General features: G+C 32.5%; 1 long non-coding RNA gene across 2 annotated transcripts; it reads right to left on the reverse strand.

Moving 5' to 3' along the window:
- Positions 1-917: 917 nt before the first annotated feature.
- Positions 918-14700, reverse strand: LOC146544508 (uncharacterized). Of its 2 annotated transcripts, none has more exons than XR_014883182.1 (3): positions 14647-14700; positions 3320-3474; positions 918-2199 (listed from the first exon to the last, which is right to left on the reverse strand). It is a non-coding gene; the product is annotated as an uncharacterized LOC146544508 (long non-coding RNA). The 2 variants fall into 2 exon arrangements; XR_014883183.1 differs by lacking the exon at positions 14647-14700 and adding an exon at positions 5932-7084.
- Positions 14701-21976: the final 7276 nt, after the last annotated feature.

Consider the following 21976-nt stretch of genomic DNA (forward strand, 5'->3'; position numbering starts at 1 on the left):
ATGTCTATCTAGCTTGAAATTTCTGTGTATCTGTAATATCTTGCAACAGGCACACACAAAATCCTAGCAGGTTATCAGATAAGATTTAAAAAAAAACAGGAGAATCGTAAGCCACCTGTGTGTGTGAGCAGAACAGAGAAGTTTCTGAGTCCAGAGAGCAGGAAAATGCATATCTGCAAGTAGTTTCCAAACAGTGAAAACAGGCATACAGACATGCACCTTCACATGTAGTCAGACTAGTCATTGTCTTTGGGAAAAAAACAGCCACCATATTGGCCTAAAATATTATCTGTCAGATGCTACTGGAAGCTCAAAACTGTTGGGATCTCTGTAAAATTATAAAAGAAAAATCAAAACAACAAAAATCCCCATGAAGATAAATGAATTTAAAAATTGATTTTTTTCATCTTTACTTTTTCAAACGATTTGAGAAAAATAATTCTCAGACTCCCATTTTCCAATAAGCCAATATATTCACTATGATTCATAAAAATTTCACATTTATATGCTCTGAAATTCTTATGCGCACTGGGTGATATATCTGAGGCATATTCAAAGTATTTTAGCTTTATACTATTTTAGCGTTGGTTTTGTTTTTGTTCCCCTCCCCCCTTCCCCCCCCATGAATAGAAAACAGTGAAAACATGCCTCTGGTTATACTCTAATGTAGAAATTGCAAACTACTTCTAATCAGTTTGTTTAGGCACAGCATAGAGCAGTGGCACTTTGCATGTTATTTGATGCTTTATTTTGTTTCTCAAAAAGCTATACATAACCTGTGCAGCTCCAGGAAGAATACTTTTGGAGCTCAAATTAACTAAAGCTTCTCAGCATCACTCTCGCATTGACCAGGATTACAATATTCTCAAGCCTATAGAAATGTATAGATAAATTGCTGAAATATTTTTTCTGTCCTTCTGAGTGCATAAATTTTAGAAAGGTTGTCTCAGCTAAAAATAGGATACTATGTTCTCTATTTTTTTTTTAATTGTTCCAATTCAGCTGAGATAAAACAAAGAGGAATACTCCCAAATTTGTTGATTCTCGGCAATTTTTCACAAATATAACAATATTTGATGTCTTCTGCCAAAGTCTAGTGCTTGAAAAAAAAAAAAAAAGCTAAATGAAAAACACATATTTTTTTAAAAGCAAATATTAAGTCCTTCTAATAGAGCTTGAAGATCTGAACAGAATGTACCTAATCAAAAATCAAATAGAAATGATTCAGAAAATCAGGAAGAAAAAATTCAATCAATTAAATCTTTCTAATTTACAATTTTGTAAACTGTGTCATGACTTTATAAGAATTATGTGTGGCTGCCCAGAGACATTGTGGATGCCCCATCCCTGGAGGCATTCAAGGCCAGACTGGATGTGGCTTTGAGCAGCCTGGTCTAGTGGTTGGCAATTCTGCCCATGGCAGGGGTGCGGAAACTAGATGATCTTTGAGGTCCTTTTCAACCCGGGCCATTCTATGATTCTACAATTCTATGAATTTCAAAAGACATTTTCATTTTTTTTAATAATTTTTTAGTGAGCTTCCATATTGGTAGAACTCTCCTGCTTGCCTGGAATATTATAAATTCATACTCTCTTTGTTCTGTTTCTTTCCCAGGTTAACTCGGGTCATTGAGTGAACACAAACTATACCTTATTCTCCTGTTTTTGATAACCACTTATATGAATATGAAAGCTCTGTAACAGTAAAAAATTAGTGATTTCTTAGTTATTCTCCAAGTTACATATTAAATATTGTATCAATAAAATTTAATATCAAAGTTAATTAACATATGAATTAATTTTGATGTTTTAGGCAGTTTTAACTCAGTTATTGTACGTTGTATTGTAATGTAACTTCAAGTTACAAAAGTTTTTATTGGAACAAAAGAGATTGTTATATTTAGAGTGAGTTTTATAGAGAGCTGTCTTACACTCTCATCTGGAATTGCAAAGTAGCCTGAAATCTTATCTGTGAGTTAAACCTATTCATTCATGAAAAAAAAAAAAAAAAAAAAAGTTTATTTATGTACAAAACGAGTGCATTTGCTTACTAACAATAATAAATTACAGTAGAGGAAGACATATTTAGAAAACTAACAGATTCGCTATGCATATTAACGCTTATAGTCAACATACTTACAGTATTCATGCCTGCAAAACCGTTATTCACATTCTCTGTTAACATCCATCTGTGTAATTCTATTAACAGAGAGTGAAATTTACACTATTTGTTAAGTGGTCCAGAAATAAATCTTTTAACAGAAATGAAAAGCAAACAATCCTCTCTCTATCAGAAATTATGGTACGTGTTTCTTACCTATATTTTCATAGATTGTGATTGGAATTGACAATAGAAAAAAAAATTGCTTGTCCACATTTTAATATCTGCTTAATTAACAGCTTTTCTTTTCCCCTTATATTCAAATCAAATAACAAACAGCTAAATGACTTGGGAAGGTACATGACTTCATTATAAAATAACAAAAGGATTGCTGAAATGACTTTCTTTTAATTAACTTGATAAACACACATACTAAATAATGATTTTAATATATGGCAACTTCTCATGTGGTTGCACAAGGAGACTGGAATGCCAGACCTATATGTACGAGTAACGGACATTAAAAAGTAATTAATAAATAGTGTAATAAGGGCTTTAATTTATTTGTTTGTCTTGGAAAGTCAGAAATCTGAGGATTATATTCCAGAAAGAGGAAAGAAAAGACCGCATAAGAAAGCTGTCAGAATGGGAAGTTTTTTTATCACTGTCACACTAGAACTATATAATAAAAATCTTCTCTTCCTATTTTCCAAAAGCTCAATTCCAAAATTACATTTATTTATTTTTTTCCCTGAAAAAGATTAATGAATGATCTGAGGATTTTCCTTTTAACATGAAGCATTATCTATCTAAATTTCTCAGTACTGCTGCCAATGCTATCAGTAGTTTAAACCTTAAATTAGAAGTTTTTTATTTGTCAATTGTTTCAAGTAATTGATAGTAAAATATATGTTCTAACTAGCTGACTAAGCATTGGGACTTTTTAAAATCAGCCTATCTCTTCATAAACATCTCTCTGGTTTGGTTATCTTTTAGACCATAGGCATGTGTTTTGCATTAAGGAACATTACAAATAATGTAAATAATGCAAATAATTTATAATCTAGACTCTGAATCCCTTCTTAATTCTCATTTTATGGCTTAGATGGTTGCTGTTTCTTGAGATAGCTTTCAGACTGTTACTTATAAATCAGTGGATAGACAATTTTTTGACCACTTGCCAAAGACAGAAAAAAAAGAAAGAAACGTGTTACTAACCTCTCCCTTTTTTTGGGATGATTCCATTTCAGGAAGTATCACGGAGTTCGTACAGTAATCCAGTATTATTTATTTTTGTCCAACTAAATTTCTTCCTGATAAGCAAATTCTTTACCTCTGTGCTCATGTTGGTGAGAAGCCATTTTTCAAATAAACTAGGGAATAGTCAGAGACAGCTGTTAGGTTACCATTAAAAAAATCATTGCATTTTACCGGTTTTTCTCTTTCAAAATGCATTCCAAACTTGGAATTCTACTGAAGATTTAGAAAGTATAAGGATTATACTTTCTAAATTATTATCCATTACAATGCATTTCTCTTTGTAGGAACAAAAAGAGAACTGACTTGATATTTCCTGCCACTTATAGTACTAGCTATTTCAGTTAGAACAGAAGTATGCAATTTTTAGTCTTAGTTACTGAACTAGAGTTCTGGAAAATATATATATTCGATCTTCTTTCTTGTAACAATAATTGTGAAAAAGAAGTATAAAATATAAAAGCAGTAATACTTTATACCTGACAGTTAAACTGTATCATACATTTGAGTACATATGAATTTAAGATGTGAGACATAAACCTCTAAACCTTTTCTAATTCTGAATTTCTCTGTTTAAAGAACTCATTAAGCAATAGCAAGTTTAATGAGGTATAAATTGTTCATGTTCAAAGAGAATGTATCATGATAAGCTCAGCACCAGTAATGCTTAGCCACTTACAGGTACTACTATTTCAGTAACTGGTCTTACTAATCTGGTCAAGCAAACTGACTTTCCTATTTATACTGATATTAAATTAATGTCCATTTTCCTTACACATTTGAGTGTAATTTATGTTTCATTTGCTGCATAAATTATGTGTGTTGTTGCTGTTAAGGAGGAAGTATCTGTAGACAGCAAAACTTCAGCAAAAGTCAGCAAAAAAGCTGCTAATTTCATGATGTTTACTGAGAAGAATATGGCTTCCTCTTTGGTAGTAAATAGTCATTCTTGGTCTGTGATGAGAAGTAAAGAGAATCATGTAGTGAATGTAAACGTTGACAGGTGGCAAGCAAAAGAGGGAATCTGTCTGACTGAAACAAGAAATAGACTCAGAGCTGGGACTTGAGTGAACAAAATGGATTTTCTAGAGATAGATGAACGGAAGTTGCTTCAATCAAGAAAACTACTAAGAATACTGAAGTGCAAGAAAAAATAATATGGGCACAAGAGGGACTTGTTTCTGTCTTTCAATATTTATATTAATGCAAATAGACCTTAGTGTTTTATTTCATGCTAAGATTACAGTAAGACATCAAAACCCAACTAAAACTCAGTCTATGCTTTGCATTCCAATTCAGAGATACGTAGGTCGCTCTGAAAATAACCTCTCCTATTTATTTCCATGGAAATAACAATAAATATATAGAGCACAGTAACACTATTTTATTGACAAAATTCTCAGCTGCAAAACACTATTTTTTAGTATGATCACCACCATTAGCTTGGCATTTTCACCAGCGATGAACAAGAGTCTGCATGCTGTGCTTGTAAAAATCTGCAGAGCAATCCAGAATGTGGCTTTTCCTTCATTTCCCTGTTACCACTGTTCACATGAATCACCCACCACTTCACTGTGCTCACGTCTACTGTTTGGTCTCCATAAATGTCCAGCAAGCACTGCTGAATGTCTATGGGTACAATTTTTTCCACGTGGATGAATTCAATTCCACACTATTGCTTCATATCTATTTCCATAGCAGATCCATTTTATTAAATTGTCCCTGTGTTGCCATCTGTCACGTGGCAAAAAAAAAAAAATGTAATATTGGTGGGAGGGTTCAATCTCTACTTCCTAACACCACCATCTATTTCTGACATTGTGGGTCAATACAATAAAATAGAAGGCATTGTTTTAGGAGCAGCCCTCATATATGCAGCTATTATCTTAGTATAAGCTCTTAATCGTCACAGTCTGTTATTTTTAAGTTTTTATGTCTCAATAACATATTGACTCAGTTCCAGACACACTATAAAATAATTTAAGTTTTAGAATTTATGTATGAACAATGCAAGGTAATGTTGAAGTCAGATTTATAATACAACTTGAAATTAATCAAAGTTCCACTGTGACTTATTCTGCAAACTCAAGGATAATTAAAAAAAAAAAAAAAGTTACTTAGAAACTAAGAAATTAGCTTGTTTTAAAAGTCAGTTTCAAATAACTTGAATGCAATTTCACATTTATATCTGGATAAGCATAAATAGAAATATCATTTATTTCATTAGTAGCTTTGAATGGAGATGAAAGAAATGAAAGTCTAGATGAAATTCAAGATTTTTTCTCCATCAAAGGGTCACAAGCTGGTGGTGGAGATACTATTAGTGACTTCCAATTAATTTGCTTTCAGCAACAGGAGTGGTACTTATCTAGCACTCTGTTTAACTTGCTGTACTATAATTATGTACTATATTACTATTTGAAACAACCACTCGTAAGACAGCAATAATTTCCATCTCAGGAAGAAAAAATAAAAAAAAAAGAAAGGAAAAACAAAGAAAGAATGAAAGAAATGAAGGCATGCAATAGAACAGAAAATGGAGATATACTGGAATAAATACATATGAACCCTACCCAAAGTGAAAAGGCATCTGATTTCATCAGAGGGATAGTCCTGAAATTTAATCAGTGTTTACACTTGACATTGACAGTGGTATTTCAGAAAACTTTATTCAGATGTCCTAGTAGAGTAAAAAAAAAAAAATAATGAGTAAAATCCTTTGAATATTAAAACATCTTTCCATATTTTTACTCTTGCAAGTAACCCAAAGATGAATGAATAATGTTCAAATCAAGTTTTGTGATAACTCTACACACAAATAACAACACTGAAGAGTCAGTCTTGTGTTTTTACCCTTTATTCTCAAGTGCTTAAATTAATGAAATATGCTGGTTTACAAGCAGTTAATATGAAATAGATTGTGGCTGCTAAAATACTATCATTTTAAATTAGAGTACCTACTAAAGTATTCAAAGAACATTTTTTTCACAAAACAGAAGGATTTTCTTTCCGCAAAGATCAGTTTAGAGGGTACTACTCCATTCTTTGTCATTTTCAGCCTAAAAAACAGTACAGGAATCAGTTCTAGCTCACACCTAATGTGCCAGCCAATCAAAATATTTTCTTCAAACTTCATTACAGCAACTGTGAAGACAGCATTACAGCAAGCTATCAAATTTCAAATAATACTATCACACCAACAACATATTGAAAAACATTTCTGTTGTTTATAACAATAAATAGTTTTGTTGTTTTGGGGACCCCTGTTCTTGGTCAGTCAGGAGGATCTAAAAATAGCAGACAGTTATCTCCATTTCACAGTCATCTCACAGTGCACCTTATGAAACTAACCGAGAAAGCACACAAAACGGTTAAAGTTTTTATAAAGCAAGTCAGGATAAACTAAACATAGATCTGAAGTGCTGAATTTTGTTGTAGGTATGATACAGACAATGTGAACACGAGACAATAGTGTGTCCAGTCAGCCAAAAAGGCCAGCCATATCCATAAAGAACATCCAATAGAAGGCTACAAACTTGGTGAAGGCTCTAGAGGGGAAGACATAGGAGGAGCGGTTGAAGTCCTTTGACTTGCTCAGCCTAGAGAAGAGGAGACTGAGGAGAGATCTCATCACAGCGTATGTCTTCCTCCCAAAGGTATTAAACACTTAATGTAAATTATTCACATCTAATTGGCTTAGAGCTTGCTTCTTCACTTATCTGTAGCATCTTGTGTTCAAATTAAAGTGCTTACTGTGAGACTGTATACTGAATGCCCATCTATGAGGAACTTCTATCAGCATCCATTTGGTTTTCTCCTCTCACCTGTTCTTTGCATTGTTACCTGAGATCTGCACCGTTAGGATGGATTTTACAGTTTAAGCTGGTGATTATATATCTGCTCTGAAGAATACATGTACATATACAAATTTTTATGCGAAGAAACCAAAGAATCTTAAAAAGCTTTCTTTAAAGTAGTCCATTAGCTTTTTTTTTCCTTTTGCTTTTACAACTACTTTAGTAGGGAAATGTTTTAAATAGGACTAGTTTTACTTAGATTTTAAAAGTGGAAGGAAAAAAAGTTAATGCTTTAAAGTTATCTCTTCTCAGTTCTGTAATTTCTTTGCAGAATAATTTCCTTTGTTTACCCATTATAAAGCGCTTCCTTGCTTTAACTCTCCACTTTCTTTTCTTTTACTTTGCTGATTCTAGTTTTGTTTTGAACTCTGCTTACCATCATTAAGCAGGAAAAGTCCTCTCTCCAAAAATCTGAAGACTTTTGTCCTTGAAAAGGAAGGAAAGAGTGCACAAGGCTAAACTAGGAATGTGTAACAAATGCCCATTGCAAATATACATCTTTTATCATACATGGTAATTTGCTCACATAGGTTTTTTTCTTTATAACTAGGCAAGTATTTATTTTGCATGAAACAAAATCAATTTTGCTTTCAGTTTATGAGTTTTTCATTTGAAACAATAAAAACAGAGTTGAAAAGCTTTTTAGTGCACTATGAAATACACATTAGGATTGTAGATTTATATGCACAATACATGTTCAATTTGCACATCTGTCACAAAAATGATATAAGTCCTCTAATTACAAAATTTATTAGAAAGCATTTCAGCTATGCTTATAGCACTGAATTTGAATTTACCTGAATTACAATGAAAATTATAATAAACACTGAATAATGGAACAACAGGACAATAATGGAAAGCCACTGTGTTGCTTTGTTCTTGAGACATTTTTATTACATGTAGCTGTTTATTTCTGCTTAGCAACATATCTCTAGTCACTAACATCTAAGAAGAGTCACTCTAGAGTATGAAAATTCTGTAATGCCAATTCTCTGATCATTTAACAAAATCTGAAGATCTGCACGTCAAAATAGAAACAAAAGAGCAAGATAAGAAAAGTATGTAATTTCTGTATACATATCCTCAATAGGCTGTATTTGATGCCTCAATAGATTAGAATTATTGAAATAGATGGTGGGTTTTTTTATTAAAAAAAATATTAAGTTCCACTGTTTATTATGAATGAAAAAAAAAACTTCCAATTTTGTTTTTCCACTGCTGGAAACGCAAGGGTGCTTTGGAGTTGCAGGATATTGTATAAATCTTTATCCTGTGTTATTAATTCAAAATGAGATGTGAATATGTTGGAAATCTATATATTCTAGGTTTTGAAGTGACACTAGATATCGTGTCAGAATTAACCCCTGGATAACAGAAAATCTCAAGGCAAACTTTGACAGCAAACTGTTTGTTACTACTGTCAATCATCTGACTGAAAATGTTTTATTGTTGAGTCTTTTATACAGTTCTTCAAGTAACACCCCTATAATTAGCATGTCTCACACACAGACTTTCTCTAAGGTGCTTGTTCAGTTTTATTGTTTCCTGTAGCTCATACAATATACAGATAAAAAAAAGAATAAAACAAGCCATGAGGGGATTAGCAGTGGCTTTAAGTGTTAATGCCTTGTAAGACTCCATATTCTGAGAAATTCACATTGAAATACTGAGAGTGGCATAAGCATTGCATAATGCGTTTGAAGAAAAACACTGGTAAAGCGCGGGGGCAGAAGAGTTATCTAAAGATGAAAAGCACAGTTAAAAAAGTGCGTTCTGTGTAGAGCATCGGTAATACGGCAAAAAAAAAACAACACAATAAATTCTGGCTCAGTAACTAGAAAAATAATACATTTTGTCTAATAATCATCATGTAAAGTACAGCTGAGGTGCTACTGATTCACAAAAGTTTAAGAATTCCTAAAATATGTTTCTTCTGGTTGTGTTAATTCACATCTTTTAATTTCTTCCTCTTCAAAAAAAAAAAAAAAAGAAAAAATCTACTTTTCATTTCAACTAATCTTTCCATCAGCTGAAGACTCAGACTGAGTATTAGCTTTCCTTCATAAGTGCCATGAAAAAAGACACGTAGTATACCAGAGTCTTGAATTATTATTCACTATGTTGTTGTGGTGTGCTAATAGTAGAGAATCTTTCAGGACTGGAGGAGGTCAAAACTATGCTTTTTATCTTAGGCATTCAATGAGTGCTACTTCAACACGATACAGAAAAAAATGAACATTTTAGCAGATTTAGAAGACTGTTTCATTACTTTTGTTATTACTTTAATCAAGAAGATTTAAAATGGTGTTTAATTTTTATTAGACTGTCAGGCCAACATTTGACTGTCACTGTAAAATCATTTTGTGTTAGAAATGAAGATAATTTTTTTCTTTTTCTGTGCCATCCTAAAACAATGTGTCTGTTCTTTTCGGTATTACTGGCAGTGTGATCAAAAGATGGCTAAAAACATCTTCCTTTTGCTGAAAGGCAGGGAGAGATCCTCCTCAGCAGTATATGAAAGTCATTAAGGACACTGCTGCAAAGTGAAACAGTAAAAACTGTAGAATGTAATAAGTTAACATATCTCTGCTCTGGTAGGTTGTTAAAAGCACACTATTATCAACTATATTATTAAACAAATGTCTCACTTGAATCAGTAGCAAAGCTCCTAAAACTTGTTAAACAGAATAAAATCAGCATCATTTGGAACAACAATTAATTTTGATGGTGCAATTCTTACATCCATTTGAGGATTTACTGCACAAAATAGGTGGCATGATCATATGGATTACTATGCATAGTGCAACTCGTATCTTTTAACTAAAAAAAATTTTATTGAAAAGTAAAATGTGTACTTCATACTGCACATTGTAAACATAGCTTTCAATATCTCAACCATCAGTCTATATCCAAAATACTATTTTTTAATCTATAAGGAGTGCTCTGGAATGCATATTCAATTTGACATTTTTTCTTGGCATTGCCTGATTTAATTATGAATGCAGGTGTTTATAATCTAAAATCTGAGAATCGGAATTATATAATACTAGTGTTTTCTGTGTTATTCGACACTACCTCATCAACTGGTATAACCTTTTTGTCTTGACAATCTCTGATTTAACTATGCATGCAGGTGATCACCATTTAAAACCTGTCAGTCACCGTGATAGTCATCTACCCTATTATTTATAGCAGTTCATATCATTAATACTTTTCAGTCTACAATAAGAAGGAACAAGAGTTTGAGGGCAAAGAATTCATAAAATTGAGCATTAGATTTTTGTGCTTTGATCATCAAGCAAGAAAAAAAGTCTCCTATCTTGTCTTCACAATTTTAAGACTTCAGTCGTATCATAAGAACAAGAATAGTACATATGACATATTTCATAAGTGTATTACTATAACAACAAAACTGAAAGTAACTTTCATAAGAAAGCGTATAAGAACATACTGTATTCAAGTGTTTAGCTTCTTTCATTCCCTGTTCTACAAAAATGGTCTAAAAAAATAACATAACATGAAGAATAAGAGTAACCCAAATAGAAACAGAAGTATTTTCTGCTAAATGGCAGTTACATTGGATTTCAGATATAATTTTAAGTACAAATAGCAACAGGAAAATGTTTCACGTTTCACTTTCCAAATCCTTCAACTTTGCCATGTCTCTTGCTTCAGTAAGGTCTGACTGACCTTGAAGCTTTTTTGGAAAAGAACTCTTTCAAATTCACTGGTATATTTTAAAGATGAAAAAAAAAAAAAAAAAAAACCCAAAACACACACATTGTTAAAGTCTCTTTTCTTGTTCTATATTTAAAAAAAAAAAAATATGTATGTTGAAATTTTTGAATGTTTTACAATTATTTTTCTCCAATATACTAACTTCTACTGAACACAATTGTCTCCAATTTAACTTATTACAGAAACTGTTTCAAAGTTTGACCAGACAGCTCATATACTCTCTGCACTTACACACTACTGGAAACTTGTTTTTCCACAATCAAGTTTGCTCTATAATAAAAAATAAAATAAGATAACACCACTTAGATTTTGCATGCCTAGCATTTATTCATTGCCTGGTCCAACTGCTTGTTTAGCCTTTCAAAGGTAATAACCAGAAGAATCGTTGATCCTTATTTATTCATCTTGCCCCAGTCCGTGATTCTAGATAATAGAAGATTGAAATAGAAGTCTTAAAAAAAAAAAAAAAAAAAAAAAAAAAAAAAAAAGAAAGTCTCAGTAACAATTTGTTCAACAAAACATGGTCTTCTTTAAATGTATTAAATCTCCCTCCTTTCTGATGAAGTTTATTGGCAAAACCTTGCTAATGCACAACAGAATAGGTGGAAAACATAATAGTACTGCAGTATACTCAATATTTTAATTTGATTATGCACACACATATATATATATATTTTTTTTTTAACATTGTTTTTGTCAGACATGTTTCAGGAAAAAAGAAAAGCATCAATACGAATGACTTCACTCATTTAAATCAGTAGCTTTATGAGGAACAGATTTGCAAATTGTTTTTAATTGCATGACTGTGATGTCAAGGCAAGCATATGCTTCTGTACCGAGAGTCATTGAATTTTCCTGAATCCAATCAGTTTACTTCTGGAACACATCTGCTCTAAAAGATAACAGAGTTGAAAAGGTCTAAGTTATCTGTCCCTTTCCTTGCCAATGTGAGTAGTAACCCCTATAGTAGCTAGTATATCTGATAAAAGTTGTTAGAAAAAGGAACAAGTTCCAGGTCTTTAGAAAAGAAGAGACTATTCCTCAGTTCCTTTTGACAGTTTGTGTTAGATCTTACATATAAACTAAATTTGTTTTTTCCTCTTACTGTTAGCCTTCTGCAGTAGAGCATTGTGCCCTTTCTCCAGATTTGAAAATGATATCTCTTCTAAACTCTGTGGCAAAACTCCCCTTCGTATCAAAATAGCAGAAGGGTTCATCTGCAATTCATTCTGTTAAGTTGCTATTTGCTCTTACAAGCTATATGAGATTGCAGACCCACAGAAGTCACCTTCTTTGATTGCTGGAATAATATACTCACTATACTGGGAATACTCAGTGTTATCCAAATGGAATTATGGCTGATGATTATTTCTTGCACCCTTGAAAGTTTTGGAGATTGGTCATGGCTTTTCTCTGCATTCAGGACATAAAATGATAATAACCTCATGATTCTTATAAAATGCTTTAATGTTAGTTATTTCATAATTCATAGAATTGTCACAGAACAGTGAAATGGCCTGTGTTGGAATGAACTTTAAAGATTATGTAGTTCCAGCCCCTCTGCTGTGAGCACAGTTGCCATCACTAAGTCAAGCTGCCCAGGGCTCCATCCAACCTGACCTTGAACAACTCTAGGGACCAGGTATTCAGAACTTTTCTGGGCAGAAAACACCTAACCTGAACCTCCCCATTCTAGTTTGAAACTATTATCACTTGTCTTTTTGCATAGTCGGATGATAATGGGACATCTCCTTCTTGTTTATAGGTTCTTTTTTCATACTGGAAGGCTGCAACGAGGTCTTCCCAGATTCTTCTCTTCTCCAAGAAGTCGTCCAGCTGACTAAACCTTTTTTTATAAGAGAGATGCTCCAGCCCTCTGATTATCTCCTCTAGACCCATCGCAACAGGACTAAGAGTTGGTATGACAAATAATATTACTAACTAATGATGTTAATGATATATTAATCAAATAATGCAGTAGTTGAATGCGTTTGGCTATGAGACAAAGTTATCAGTCTGTACAATGAGTTGTCTCTAAAGTTTTCTAACACATTCAAATTAAAGAAATTCAAAAAGACAATGTTGATTAAAAATTAATTTTTTGAAGGAATTTATTTTTCTTTTCAGTTGAAGCACTTTAAATTACAATAAAAACTAGTCTTAGGCTCAAGTATAGTGACCACACTGTAGTAGATTAAAAAAAAAAAAAAAAAAAATCAGTGTCACCACTGGAATAAATCTGCAAGTCTACAATATGTTCCTATGTGTGCATTAAACACTATTTTATACTTGATAATTTGTGTTATCATATTTTCCACAGCTATTTGGAAGTAACTTCTCACACTGCAAGGGGAAAGAAAAGGAACCTTTAACAACCTCTGGAAAAGTATTAGAGAGTTTGAAATCAGTGGTGTATAAATTTGCTTTAAAAAAAAAAAATAGAGAGAGAGAGATATATAATTACTAATAGACTTTGTTTTTGCATTGTGTTGCTTTATTTTGTTTTCCCTTATTTTTCTACTACTACAATTCCAGGGAAAGCCTCTTTGATTTTTATTTTATTTTTCTCCAAGTTTGCATGAGGAAGTGGGTTTAAAAAAAAAAAAAAAAAAAAAAAAAAAAAAAAAAAAAAAAAAGCACCAAGATTTTCCCCCTCCCCCCCTTCTCCTCCCCCTGATAACATTAATTTCACTTGATCCGTTTTCTGGACTACCAGTCTGAGGAGATAAAAGAAAGAACAGGCTGTATGCTGCAAACAAAAACTTAGACCAAATCTTTGTGTCATGTTCAGAATTAATAAATATTTATTTGCTATCAATTCATTCAGTGGTTTCAGCTGTTTGTGAAATCAAATGCAATCGGTACCAAAAAGAATTGCTTCTTGAATACTAATTCACACATTTATAGACTTCTAAAATCAATTAAATTTAATGGTCATTTAAAAACATGATTAAAAATAAATTAAAAAAAAATACATATTTCCATGAGCAGGGAGGCCATTTTTAAGAAACTTGAAACTTAAGATCATCTTCCTTGGAAAGACCAATATAATTTACAGATAGCACGGGAGAGATTTCTTTAAAAGATTCAGTCATTGGACTTGTATTCTATTCAGTTGGTTCTCACCTCACATGATTTGGCTGTAATGATATTATGGGAGACTAGAATCATAGAATTACAAGATTGGAAAGGACCAACAAGATCATCTGGCCTAATCAACTATGTTGAAAGCCTTCTAAAAATAATGGTAAATGACATTCAATACTCTTCCTTCCTTCATTAAGGCAGAGATTTTATCACAGAAAGTTTGTCAAGCACAGTATTTCCTTGATAAGTCTATCATGGTTGCTCACAATAACCTTCTTTTTTTCCATGTGCCTATGTATACAAGGACTGAGCTGAGGGTAATCAATGTAGAGTTCACAAGATCCACCTATCTTTTTAAAATACTCAATACTTAGCTTTTTAACAAATATCCCCTATTTACCACAGCCTTTCAAAAGGGAAAGATAGAGAACAGTTTACCACACACACATAATTGTATAAATTACAGTGCTATAGCTTGTAACGCTAATGCAGTGGAAAATTCCATGATAATAGTGGTGGTAGCACAACCCTAGCCTACAGCAAATGACAACAAGCCCTAATGCAGCAGCCATAGACACAGAAACAAAAGGAAGAAAAATTACTTACCTTTGGAAGCCTCAGATACACAGGGATAACCAACAAGATACCCTTGCCTCCACTGTCAAGCCTTAAATGAGGTCTGGGAAGGGGTGGATGCACCTGCGCTCCCCTGGGGTTGGCCCTACCTTCCCACCGGGTGTTCAGTCACTGTTTCAGGAAGTGACTCAGCATTTCTCCTACAGAGCTCAAGAAAGATTTGAGCATTTTTCATAGCAGAACCCCTCAAACTGTTTCATGTAACTACTAGTAAGTAATTATTGTACAGTCAACAGCACAGATTTGTTTTCTTTTGAATTAACGGCTAGGGATATGCTATAAGAATTGCTGTTAGTGCCATAAATTCTGATGTCAAAACATTGTGTCCTTTATCTGTTGTAGTTTCCATGGAAATAAATAGGAGCAGTATTTTTGGAGCAACCTAAGTATATAATATATTTTTAATATGAACTATATTGCACAATATATATGCATGTATTTGCATAAATATATATAAATTTAATTGTTATGGTTAAAAAGCTTGGTATTAACTAAATAATGAGACTGGCAGCTAGTAGCTAGCAGTTGCAAAAATACTGCCATCATTGCTAAAAAAAAAAACCTCTAAAAATCTACCACTGAAGAATTTCAAATGTGAAGATGCATCGTAAGGACATAAACAGGAAGCTCGAGTAGCTTATAAAAATCATTAAGAGTACATTCATTGACCCATAGATAAAAGTTTACAGTGAATAATATTTTTGTAATAATGTGGACAATTTAGTTCCATTTGAAAATTCCTGTTAACATTTAGATGAGTAGACAGAAAAAATTCAGTGCATCATTTTTATGGATAGTTATTTACCTTCACAGATCACTGAGTTTATCCAGATACTACAATTAATGTTTGCTAAAACTGAAGGCTCCAAGATGCTTGTGGATGACTCAGCAGAAATGTATTTTCTAATGGCACTATATTGATCTTAACTGTATATCCTTCAAAAATAATCTATGTGTCTGGAAGCTTTGACCTGAATTTTCAATGGCAGCATAATGTTTTTATATTTATTTATTTGATCCTCTCTGTTTTAGGCAAAGTTTTAGCAGAGCGTCGTAGGATTTATAAGATAAACTAAAAAAAGTCCCTGTTGCTGAATGTTGAATGTAATTATATTTTAAATACATCATTACACATGCTGATATAAAGCTTTTGCTTAAAGAAAATGGGGGAAAAATGACAAAGAAAACTTATAAGATCATAGTTATCTTCATGCTTGTAATCCTATCCCAAACTAACCATTAAAATGGACTTCACATTTTCATTCTCTGAAAACAGTAGAAAATTGAGTATGGTAGGCTGAGATAATTTTACCTGCAAAAAGATATATTTAAATCATATTGATATAATAGGAGAAACAACTATGTGTTCTCAATTTTTTTTCTTTCTCCCTTTGGTTAATGTCAAAATATGAACAGCACACTCATCTGAGAAATATCACATACTGAGATCAGAGCGAACTGACTATACTGAGTGGAACTCTTCATACAAGTTACATTCAGTAGTAAAAACCTGATTCAAAGCATTTTTTCTTGATCCTGGATCCCTAAAGTAAGAGTTTCTGTTGTTTTCTGCTACCTAGCAGCTGGTTAGTGCATCAGTAGTAGCCTGAATTTAAGATTTAGGTTGCAATTTTAAAGAAAGTACATAGGTAGTTCCAGTCCTGCATCAAAAATTCCAGACAACAGTTCAAAAATTCAATGAAGGGTGTCTTGAGAGGTCTTTTGAAATCTAGAAAATTCTAGAAAATCTTGAAAGTTTTCTAAAGCAGAATATGGATACAAAATTTCATTTGAATAAGAAAATATTAACATCTTTCTGCATTCTAGCTCAAAGCGAAGTTTGACTTACAAATTTGTAATATTCAAAGAAAAGACCCTACACCGTGTGTCAGTTGAGAATTTAGAGAAGCTAAGCTGCAGTGTTCTTCTGTGCACATCCATACATCATTGATTCAATCAAGACAGGAAAATTGAAGAAGAAAGTCTTAAGAAAAAGAATTCTTGTTCTCTATACCATTAGTGTCAAATCTTTTTGCTTGCCTGGGGTACATTGACTGCAGAGAAAATGAGTGAGATGTGGAGTTAGCATTGCACTGTGCTTTCCCCTCCATAGCATTCCATTGTTACCTGTGCAGCCTGCACTAAGCTATGCACAATTGACTCATGACTCTCCTCTATCACATTAATGAAATAAAGAAGTTTGAAATCAATATAACTTGAAAAAAAATTCTATTAAGTAAATATTAAAATGGATCCCAAGTATGGAGAATGCTTGAAAACAAACAAACAGAATAAATGACATCAATAATTTGGCTAAATTAAAGAAGGAAATACATTAATTCTAACAGAGGAAATTTTACCATGGCTTATAAATGTTATTAAGAATCCTGCCTGAAATTCAATGCATGCTTCCATATGGTTATCACAGTGAATCTTTTGTATCTGCTTGACTTTAGAAGATATTTCATATGTCAACTTCTTGGAGGATATGGATATCAGTCGTTTCAAAGTATTTTCTTACATTTAGTGAGTAAATTTTTCCTTCTTCCCAACTTGTGAAAGAATTAACCCAAAGTATTATAATAGAAAAAAATCTTTTTATTTAGAATGGGTTATAAAAGAGTTAGTTATGTTTATGGCTTTTTTTCTTCATTGAAAAAAAGGGTGTTTTAGAATACTGTAGCAAGTTAGATTTTAGTCCTAAAATAATTCTGTCAGATCATAAAAAGGAAGAAATAAGTCTTCTTCTGAGCTTGTTCATGAGAGGAAGTTCAGAAGAGCATCTCTCCTCGTGGGATTTTCTATCAGATATCCATCTATCCACTGGTGATACCACTCAAAGAACATCAAAGAGTAAACATTCTGTATCTATGACCACAGCAAGAAGCAAACTCCTCTAGATGACAGGTGAGTTTGGCAGACAGATCCTTCCCCTGCAGCAGGGAACCATCCATTACTGTCACTACTCCTGTGGCTCCTTCCATGATTCTGAATCTCTTGAAAACACACCCAACTCCTTCTCAGCTTGAGGGCAGTGAACCTGTGCAACAGCTGCGAGGCATCTGCAAGATCATTCCTCTTGGTGGCAGAAAACACCAGCTTACGTCCTTCATCTTCACAGATGTTTGTACTTAACTACTTTGCTAAAGTTGGGTACTTTCTATGTCTCCATTGCGGTTGAGGTCTGGAGTTCCTGAAGTTCTCGTGCCTCTGGAAAGATCTTGTCCTTACCTCTCATCTCTGATGCTTCATAGTCTGATGACTTCCTCATGCTACTCCCCCACTTGGTGACAAAGCAACAGCATACCTGCAGAAACCATCTGTCAGATACATTTTATAAGAACTTTATTAAATATGAGTATTGTCTACATGTTGAATCCTGTGTAAAATTTTCAGTATGTGACTCCAAAAGGACCATAAGAGTACAGTGAAGGATGGCTGGATGTCTGAAAAAAGAAATTCCTTCTCTAGGAGAACATACAAAAATGACTATGATTCTTCAATACAAAAAAAAACCCATGACTAAAATTCTACTCATGGAAATTTGAGAATTAGGCATTTCTCCTGACAGTGAGACTCAAAGAAAATCAAGCATGAGAATAAGAATAAATATTTCCTCAAGTTTGCTTTATAAATGTGTTGCTGTAACACAATGTATAAAGCTAAAGTCTCTATAAAGGAAGGCTGCATTGAAGAACATGAAGTGTGAACATTTCAAAGCAGCCTCACTCAAAAAGTTATTTGCATTTTACTCACTTTTCTTCACATTATCTGAAGTAGAATTGGAAATCGTCACCAGAGATTATATTGATTGATTTAACCCTGTCTTGATATTCTGATATTTTACGCAAGTATTTCAATAATATTCACTAGTTCACCAGTGATTCACTAGTATTTCAATATTCGCAGGTGTACTAAAATGCAATTTTAATTAAAAACAGTAGGCAATTATACTGTTGCTGCCTTTTCTATTCTTATACAAAATTATTCCATAAATCCAAACCGGTTAAATACGTATACAGGCGGAAGTAATACATACACTATATAATAAAATCAAAGCATCTAGAAATTCATAAATGATGCATTTATTTTGAGGAAAATACCCTTACATGTGGCAACACACTTTTCCAGTAGAAGCTTCTTTAATTTTCTGTCCCTTCTTCCACTGACAAAATTAATCCCTTACTAAAGTTCAATATTTCTACCAGAAACAAAGAAATTTAATTAATCATGACCAGTAGAAAAACTGCCATTTTCTTTATTAAAGTCTCATTAATTCCTCCATCATCCAGAGATATTTTTCATTGGCCTACTTTGAATTTTCTCCAAGAGAAAGACAAATGTTGCAAGATTATTCCTCTATATTATGTCAATTGTCAATAATGTGTCATTCAATATTGTATTTATCAAGATCATTTGTAGTGTAAATCTGAAAATTAAAGCAACAAAAAGCAGTTAACTATGTTTTCCTGACTGAGAAGAGCTGATTAACTTTTATTTATTTATTTATTTAATATTGACTTGTATTACATTAACCCTTAGATTTCATTTGTCCTGTATTATAAACACTTGCATAATTTTATTGAGACTTCCTACGTCAGGAGGGCAAGAACTCTATTACAAAACATGTCTGGAAATGTGCTATAAAAGTGAAGAATAATTACTGAAATAGTAATTATTCAAGAAACATTAGCCTGAAAGATTTAAAATTAAAATGACCTTAGTAACAGAGTAAATGTTTGCTCATATTAATAGGTCACAACTCTGTATTTCTGAATAACTCAACTTAGTGATAGGTGGCTTATCCTTCTGCACATTCTCTCCTAAATCAAAGTGAATAAAATTAAAAGAAAATCCCTGAAAAAAAATGAGGCTATTATCAGTCATTGAGCTCATCTGAATTCATTGGGGACAACAAATAATGCAATCTAATTAATTAGGATGACAGCAAACTGTGTGACACATTTTTTATGGCTGGCTGGTTTAACATTCTAAACCCTCTTGTTGATTAGAACTTGCATGTTTTAAATAGAAAAGGATGTTAGACATCCCATCTGCTGTGTAACAGAGCTACAGGAAAAAAAAATACATTGAACTCTTGATAAGTTCACATTACAAGAACAAATCAAATATATCCTATCTGATATGCAATGACACACTTCCAGTTGTAAAATTCTATTTTTTAAATCAAACTATATGGAGAAAAGTAATCAATTTGATTCTTTGATCAGTCTGACATCATGTTAGTCAATAAAAAAGTCTCTGTCAAATACCTCTTCTCTTTGAATGAGCACAAGTAAAATTTTGAAAGGGAATGTGTATCCTGAGGTGGTGCATTCTGTTTACCAAGTGCTATTTGGCAAATAATGATATAATGCTGACTACTATGCAGAGATGTGACTCTAATTATGTGCGTATTCTGAAACAAATTTGTTAGAAAGCAGTGTTCTTAAAAATGCATGATTCTATTTCATGCCTGAACACACTTATGTGAAAGTCATTCTAGTATATTTCAGATAGATTTTGAAAATGTATGAAGGGGCTATATATTGTTCATAAGTCCCAAGAATGTTAGAATCAAGTATTTATTTATTTTTGATAATAAGTTATTTAATAAATAACACATTGGAGATACCCATTCAGATTTGGCTGCAAAAACTCTGTATGAAATTATAAATTACAGATTTTAATTGAATCAAATGAAGAAATAAAGTATACCCAAACAAACATGCTTATGATTGTATTGGAAAAGATATGCTGTTACAAAACTATATACAGGTATTGTTTTTATTTATTTTTTGTTTGTTTGTTTCAAAATACATATGTGTAAATTACTAGAATAAATTGTTTTCATTTAATTATTTTTCACTGTCTTAAGTAGGAGCCTGTATGCCACTGGCATGGGTCCTCTACCTTGACAGCTCCTTGAGTAATCTTTTTGAAATCTAAGGTGATTATTGACACAGTCATGCATATCTTCCCAATCAATTAAAATGTGGTGAAAGTTACATTAGTTTCACATGGATTACAAATTTTTATGGAGAATGAATACTTTCACAGAACCATGTAGAGCACATAACAATTACAATATGATTAAAATATTGTAGGACATAATAAAAAGCTTTCTTTCCATTGTTACTTTATTCCTGTTCAAAATTGTAGTTTCTGAACTACAGTCAGTTTGTACATTCCTTGTCAAGCCTTATTTGTGTTTAAAAAATAAAAAATGGGAAAAAATGCACAAATCAGAATTGTTTCACGTGACAGTTCTTTATATCCATGGTGAATTTGAATTTAAGACATTTTATGCATGACACTGATATTTTTAATGCTTATGTGGGTCAGTTGCAATAGATTTTAATAGTTGCTTAAGTTGAAAGATCTTTAATCTTAATACAAGGTATATTATATCAGGTGTGTACCTCTGCTTTTTTATACTGCTGCTTAATTCTTTTTCTTGTTACGGTATGAATGGGAACATGATTTATTTCAGTAAGCCCCTTTCAGTCCGAAATATTTGAAAAGAGTCTAGCAGATTTGCATGAATGTTTTTGTTTACCATTCTTCATGCAGCTTGATTGAGAATGAATGTTACTATGAAAATAGGGATGGTCTACTACTAGTTTTAGAAATACATTTTATAACACAAGAATGAAAAGACAATATATAGATCAATTACCAGATTAATTAAAAAGTCCATACTGCTTTTCATGAATCACATCAACAAATCAAATATTCTGTTCATAAAACATATCTAACACTACTGTAAATGGTAAATGGAGAATCTTTAATGTAGAGCTATTAAAAATATTCTGTGATTATTAGCATACTAGTATTATAATGCATTAGTGTTTTCTCGGGCCTTAACAGCTTTCACTTTCAAATTTAGGGGAATTCAGTTTCCAATATAACCGCAAGTTTTCAGGGAAATATTTCTCACTATAAAACCCCCGATATCATTAGGGAACATTAAACAACTATTATAGGTCAGTGATAAATAAAGGTGGAAACACTTGACCTTTAATTAACACCTGAAGAAGTGGAAAGTTAATGAACAAGGGAAAAAGAATTTACTTTTTCCTCTTTTTTAGGAAATATATTTGAAATATCAATCTTTTAATAAAATAAGCAAAGCAGAATAATTGTTTTAAGAGCTCATTAACAAAAGAAGCACAGAGATAACATTTCCACTAGATCACAGAATCATGTAGTTTGGAATAGGCCTCCAAGGACATCTAGTCCATCCACTTGCAGGTCCAAGGAAGTCTTCAGGGATGTTCTAAATATTTTGGTCAAATGT

This window comes from Meleagris gallopavo, chromosome 4, assembly GCF_905368555.1.
Source record: "Meleagris gallopavo chromosome 4, MGAL_WU_HG_1.1, whole genome shotgun sequence".
NCBI lineage: Eukaryota > Metazoa > Chordata > Aves > Galliformes > Phasianidae > Meleagris > Meleagris gallopavo.